This window comes from Dendropsophus ebraccatus, chromosome 2 (assembly GCF_027789765.1).
Source record: "Dendropsophus ebraccatus isolate aDenEbr1 chromosome 2, aDenEbr1.pat, whole genome shotgun sequence".
Taxonomy (NCBI): Eukaryota; Metazoa; Chordata; class Amphibia; order Anura; family Hylidae; genus Dendropsophus; species Dendropsophus ebraccatus.
Window position 1 is genome coordinate 127,192,216 of NC_091455.1, and position 7,452 is coordinate 127,199,667.

The following is a 7,452-nucleotide window of genomic DNA, read 5'->3' on the forward strand; positions in this document are numbered from 1 at the left end:
GGGCTGGTTACAGGTCCTCTCCTCATATATACGAGGGCTGGTTACAGGTCCTCTCCTCATATATACGAGGGCTGGTTACGGGTTCTCTGTAATACATTCCACATGAATAGAGCACTGCTCATGTATACACAATGCACACACTGCGTACAAGAGTTACCTCCCATACTACTCCCCTATGTGCTCACAATGCCCATACTATCACATGCCCGGCAGGCTGCAGAGCCCAGGCCCGCCCGCCGCTCAGTACTACAAGCCCCTGGAGACCCCGTATTATAGAAGGAAACCAATCAGAATGCCCGCACACACCTGAGGAACAACTCCTGTATGATGCCGAGAACAAGACTGTGTCTCCCCACGTCACTCTGCCAGCACTTCCGCCAACACCAGAGAAGTGACAGGACAGGGGCACGAATGACGTAACCAATGAGAAGTTCTGTATATGAGCTGTCAGCCAGTAGAAATACAGGGGGAGGAGACACAGCGCAGACACTCTATGTCTACGACCTTGTGCAGTCAGCTCCGGCTCTCCTGCTCGGGGAGGGGAGGGGGGAGGGTGCGCAGGAGAGTGACGTCACTCAGCAAGACTGTAACCCCTGCAAGGCTGGAAACCCTCCATGTATAAGAGATACGTATAGATATGTATAGTATCAGAGAAGCGCTGCTTAATGCTAAATACTGTACTATAGCCTAACCTAAATAAAGTATTGAGAGGAATAAAGTGTAAAAATCAACACAAAACATGCAAAAGTGAGGAAATGAGACCACAAATCACAAAAGTAATTTCAAATGTAAAATACACAATGACCTAGAAGTGCATGTAGCATGTGCAAATAACATGCTGGAGTATTCTAATACACACCACACTACATACAATATGATAATACCACCAGCCTGCCATCACTCCCACACACACTCCTCAGAGCCCACTACTCACCAGCCTCCCACACACTACTCATACCGCACTACTCACCACCAGCCTCCCACACACTACTCATACCACACTACTCACCACCAGCCTCCCACACACTACTCATACCGCACTACTCACCACCAGCCTCCCACACACTACTCATACCACACTACTCACCACCAGCCTCCCACACACTACTCATACCACACTACTCACCACCAGCCTCCCACACACTACTCATACCGCACTACTCACCACCAGCCTCCCACACACTACTCATACCGCACTACTCATCAGCCTCCCACACACACTACTCATACCGCACTACTCACCACCAGCCTCCCACACACTACTCATACCGCACTACTCACCAGCCTCCCACACACTACTCATACCGCACTACTCACCAGCCTCCCACACACTACTCATACCGCACTACTCACCACCAGCCTCCCGCACACTACTCATACCGCACTACTCACCACCAGCCTCCCGCACACTACTCATACCGCACTACTCACCACCAGCCTCCCGCACACACTACTCATACCGCACTACTCACCACCAGCCTCCCGCACACACTACTCATACCGCACTACTCACCACCAGCCTCCCACACACACCACTCATACCGCACTGCTCACCACCAGCCTCCCACACACACTACTCATACCGCACTACTCACCACCAGCCTCCCACACACTACTCATACCGCACTACTCACCACCAGCCTCCCGCACACTACTCATACCGCACTACTCACCACCAGCCTCCCGCACACTACTCATACCACACTGCTCACCACCAGCCTCCCACACACACTACTCATACCGCACTACTCACCACCAGCCTCCCACACACTACTCATACCACACTACTCACCACCAGCCTCCCGCACACTACTCATACCACACTACTCACCACCAGCCTCCCGCACACTACTCATACCACACTACTCACCACCAGCCTCCCACACACTACTCATACCGCACTACTCACCACCAGCCTCCCACACACACTACTCATACCACACTACTCACCACCAGCCTCCCACACACTACTCATACCACACTACTCACCACCAGCCTCCCACACACTACTCATACCGCACTACTCACCAGCCTCCCACACACACTACTCATACCGCACTACTCATCACCAGCCTCCCACACACTACTCATACCGCACTACTCACCACCAGCCTCCCACACACTACTCATACCGCACTACTCACCAGCCTCCCACACACTACTCATACCGCACTACTCACCACCAGCCTCCCGCACACTACTCATACCACACTACTCACCACCAGCCTCCCACACACTACTCATACCGCACTACTCACCACCAGCCTCCCACACACTACTCATACCGCACTACTCACCACCAGCCTCCCACACACACCACTCATACCGCACTACTCACCACCAGCCTCCCACACACACTACTCACACCGCACTACTCACCAGCCTCCCACACACACTACTCATACCGCACTACTCATCAGCCTCCCGCACACACTACTCATACCGCACTACTCACCACCAGCCTCCCACACACACTACTCATACCGCACTACTCACCACCAGCCTCCCACACACTAATCATACCACACTACTCACCGGCCTCCCACACACTACTCATACCGCACTACTCACCACCAGCCTCCCGCACACTACTCATACCGCACTACTCACCACCAGCCTCCCGCACACTACTCATACCGCACTACTCACCACCAGCCTCCCACACACACTACTCATACCACACTACTCACCACCAGCCTCCCGCACACTACTCATACCACACTACTCACCACCAGCCTCCCACACACTACTCATACCGCACTACTCACCAGCCTCCCACACACACTACTCATACCGCACTACTCACCACCAGCCTCCCACACACTACTCATACCACACTACTCACCAGCCTCCCACACACACTACTCATACCGCACTACTCACCACCAGCCTCCCACACACTACTCATACCACACTACTCACCAGCCTCCCACACACTACTCATACCGCACTACTCACCACCAGCCTCCCACACACTACTCATACCACACTACTCACCACCAGCCTCCCGCACACTACTCATACCGCACTACTCACCACCAGCCTCCCGCACACTACTCATACCACACTACTCACCACCAGCCTCCCGCACACACTACTCATACCACACTACTCACCACCAGCCTCCCACACACTACTCATACCGCACTACTCACCACCAGCCTCCCACACACACCACTCATACCGCACTACTCACCACCAGCCTCCCACACACACTACTCACACCGCACTACTCACCAGCCTCCCACACACACTACTCATACCGCACTACTCATCAGCCTCCCGCACACACTACTCATACCGCACTACTCACCACCAGCCTCCCACACACACTACTCATACCGCACTACTCACCACCAGCCTCCCACACACTACTCATACCGCACTACTCACCACCAGCCTCCCACACACTACTCATACCGCACTACTCATCAGCCTCCCACACACACTACTCATACCGCACTACTCACCACCAGCCTCCCACACACTACTCATACCGCACTACTCACCAGCCTCCCACACACACTACTCATACCGCACTACTCACCACCAGCCTCCCACACACTAATCATACCGCACTACTCACCAGCCTCCCACACACTACTCATACCGCACTACTCACCACCAGCCTCCCGCACACTACTCATACCGCACTACTCACCACCAGCCTCCCACACACACTACTCATACCACACTACTCACCACCAGCCTCCCGCACACTACTCATACCACACTACTCACCACCAGCATCCCACACACTACTCATACCGCACTACTCACCAGCCTCCCACACACACTACTCATACCGCACTACTCACCACCAGCCTCCCACACACTACTCATACCACACTACTCACCAGCCTCCCACACACTACTCATACCGCACTACTCACCACCAGCCTCCCACACACTACTCATACCACACTACTCACCACCAGCCTCCCGCACACTACTCATACCGCACTACTCACCACCAGCCTCCCGCACACTACTCATACCACACTACTCACCACCAGCCTCCCGCACACACTACTCATACCACACTACTCACCACCAGCCTCCCACACACTACTCATACCACACTGCTCACCACCAGCCTCCCACACACACTACTCATACCACACTACTCACCACCAGCCTCCCCCACACTACTCATACCACACTACTCTCCACCAGCCTCCCACACACACTACTCATACCACACTACTCACCACCAGCCTCCCACACACTACTCATACCGCACTACTCACCACCAGCCTCCCACACACTACTCATACCACACTACTCACCACCAGCCTCCCGCACACACTACTCATACCACACTACTCACCACCAGCCTCCCACACACTACTCATACCACACTGCTCACCACCAGCCTCCCACACACACTACTCATACCACACTACTCACCACCAGCCTCCCCCACACTACTCATACCACACTACTCACCACCAGCCTCCCACACACTACTCATACCGCACTACTCACCACCAGCCTCCCACACACTACTCATACCGCACTACTCTCCACCAGCCTCCCACACACACTACTCATACCACACTACTCACCACCAGCCTCCCACACACTACTCATACCGCACTACTCACCACCAGCCTCCCACACACTACTCATACCACACTACTCACCACCAGCCTCCCGCACACTACTCATACCACACTACTCACCACCAGCCTCCCACACACACTACTCATACCACACTACTCACCACCAGCCTCCCACACACTACTCATACCGCACTACTCACCACCAGCCTCCCACACACTACTCATACCACACTACTCACCACCAGCCTCCCACACACTACTCATACCGCACTACTCACCACCAGCCTCCCACACACACTACTCATACCACACTACTCACCACCAGCCTCCCACACACTACTCATACCGCACTACTCACCACCAGCCTCCCACACACTCCTCAGAGCCCACTACCCACCACCAGCCTCCCACACACTACTCATACCGCACTACTCACCACCAGCCTCACACACACTACTCATACCGCACTACTCACCACCAGCCTCCCACACACTACTCATACCGCACTACTCACCACCAGCCTCCCGCACACTACTCATACCACACTACTCACCACCAGCCTCCCACACACTACTCATACCGCACTACTCACCACCAGCCTCCCACACACTACTCATACCGCACTACTCACCACCAGCCTCCCACACACACTACTCATACCACACTGCTCACCACCAGCCTCCCACACACACTACTCATACCGCACTACTCACCACCAGCCTCCCACACACTACTCATACCGCATTACTCACCACCAGCCTCCCACACACTACTCATACCGCACTACTCACCACCAGCCTCCCACACACTACTCATACCGCACTACTCACCACCAGCCTCCCACACACTACTCATACCGCACTACTCACCACCAGCCTCCCACACACACTAGTCATACCGCACTACTCACCACCAGCCTCCCACACACTACTCATACCGCACTACTCACCACCAGCCTCCCACACACACTACTCATACCGCACTACTCACCACCAGCCTCCCACACACACTACTCATACCACACTGCTCACCACCAGCCTCCCACACACACTACTCATACCACACTGCTCACCACCAGCCTCCCACACACACTACTCATACCGCACTACTCACCACCAGCCTCCCGCACACACTACTCATACCACACTGCTCACCACCAGCCTCCCACACACACACTACTCATACCACACTGTTTACCACCAGCCTCCCACACACTACTCATACCGCACTACTCACCACCAGCCTCCCACGCACTACTCATACCGCACTACTCACCACCAGCCTCCCGCACACTACTCATACCGCACTACTCACCACCAGCCTCCCACACACTACTCATACCGCACTACTCACCAGCCTCCCACACACACTACTCATACCGCACTACTCACCACCAGCCTCCCGCACACTACTCATACCACACTACTCACCACCAGCCTCCCGCACACTACTCATACCGCACTACTCACCACCAGCCTCCCCCACACTACTCATACCGCACTACTCACCACCAGCCTCCCACACACTACTCATACCGCACTACTCACCACCAGCCTCCCACACACTGCTCATACCGCACTACTCACCACCAGCCTCCCACACACTACTCATACCGCACTACTCACCACCAGCCTCCCGCACACACTAGTCATACCGCACTACTCACCACCAGCCTCCCGCACACTACTCATACCGCACTACTCACCACCAGCCTCCCGCACACTACTCATACCGCACTACTCACCACCAGCCTCCCACACACTACTCATACCGCACTACTCACCACCAGCCTCCCGCACACTACTCATACCGCACTACTCACCACCGGCCTCCCGCACACTACTCATACCACACTACTCACCACCAGCCTCCCGCACATTACTCATACCACACTACTCACCACCAGCCTCCCACACACTACTCATACCGCACTACTCACCACCAGCCTCCCACACACTACTCATACCACACTACTCACCACCAGCCTCCCACACACTACTCATACCGCACTACTCACCACCAGCCTCCCACACACTACTCATACCGCACTACTCACCACCAGCCTCCCACACACACTACTCATACCACACTACTCACCACCAGCCTCCCACACACTCCTCAGAGCCCACTACCCACCACCAGCCTCCCACACACTACTCATACCACACTACCCACCACCAGCCTCCCACACACACTACTCATACCACACTGCTCACCACCAGCCTCCCACACACTACTCATACCGCACTACTCACCACCAGCCTCCCACACACACTACTCATACCGCACTACTCACCACCAGCCTCCCACACACTAGTTATACTGCACTACTCACCACCAGCCTCCCGCACACACTACTCATACCGCACTACTCACCACCAGCCTCCCACACACTACTCATACCGCACTACTCACCACCAGCCTCCCACACACACTACTCATACCGCACTACTCACCACCAGCCTCCCGCACACTACTCATACCGCACTACTCACCACCAGCCTCCCATACACTACTCATACCGCACTACTCATCACCAGCCTCCCACACACTACTCATACCGCACTACTCACCACCAGCCTCCCACACACTCCTCAGAGCCCACTACCCACCACCAGCCTCCCACACACTACTCATATCGCACTACTCACCACCAGCCTCACACACACTACTCATACCGCACTACTCACCACCAGCCTCCCACACACTACTCATACCGCACTACTCACCACCAGCCTCCCACACACACTACTCATACCGCACTACTCACCACCAGCCTCCCACACACACTACTCATACCGCACTACTCACCACCAGCCTCCCACACACTACTTATACCGCACTACTCACCACCAGCCTCCCACACACTACTCATACCGCACTACTC

The 7,452-nt window shown here is 55.2% G+C and overlaps 1 protein-coding gene across 4 annotated transcripts in view; it reads right to left on the minus strand.

The window, feature by feature from the left end:
• The window catches only part of CCDC127 (coiled-coil domain containing 127), a 28,123-nt gene extending 27,708 nt beyond the window's left edge, over positions 1-415 (minus strand). For 2 of the 4 annotated variants that reach the window (XM_069958265.1, XM_069958266.1), the window contains exon 1: positions 307-415. The gene's annotated coding sequence lies outside the window, so the exon portion shown is untranslated. The remainder of the gene's footprint in view (positions 1-306) is intronic. The other 2 variants (XM_069958267.1, XM_069958268.1) reach the window with 1 other exon arrangement.
• Positions 416-7,452: the final 7,037 nt, after the last annotated feature.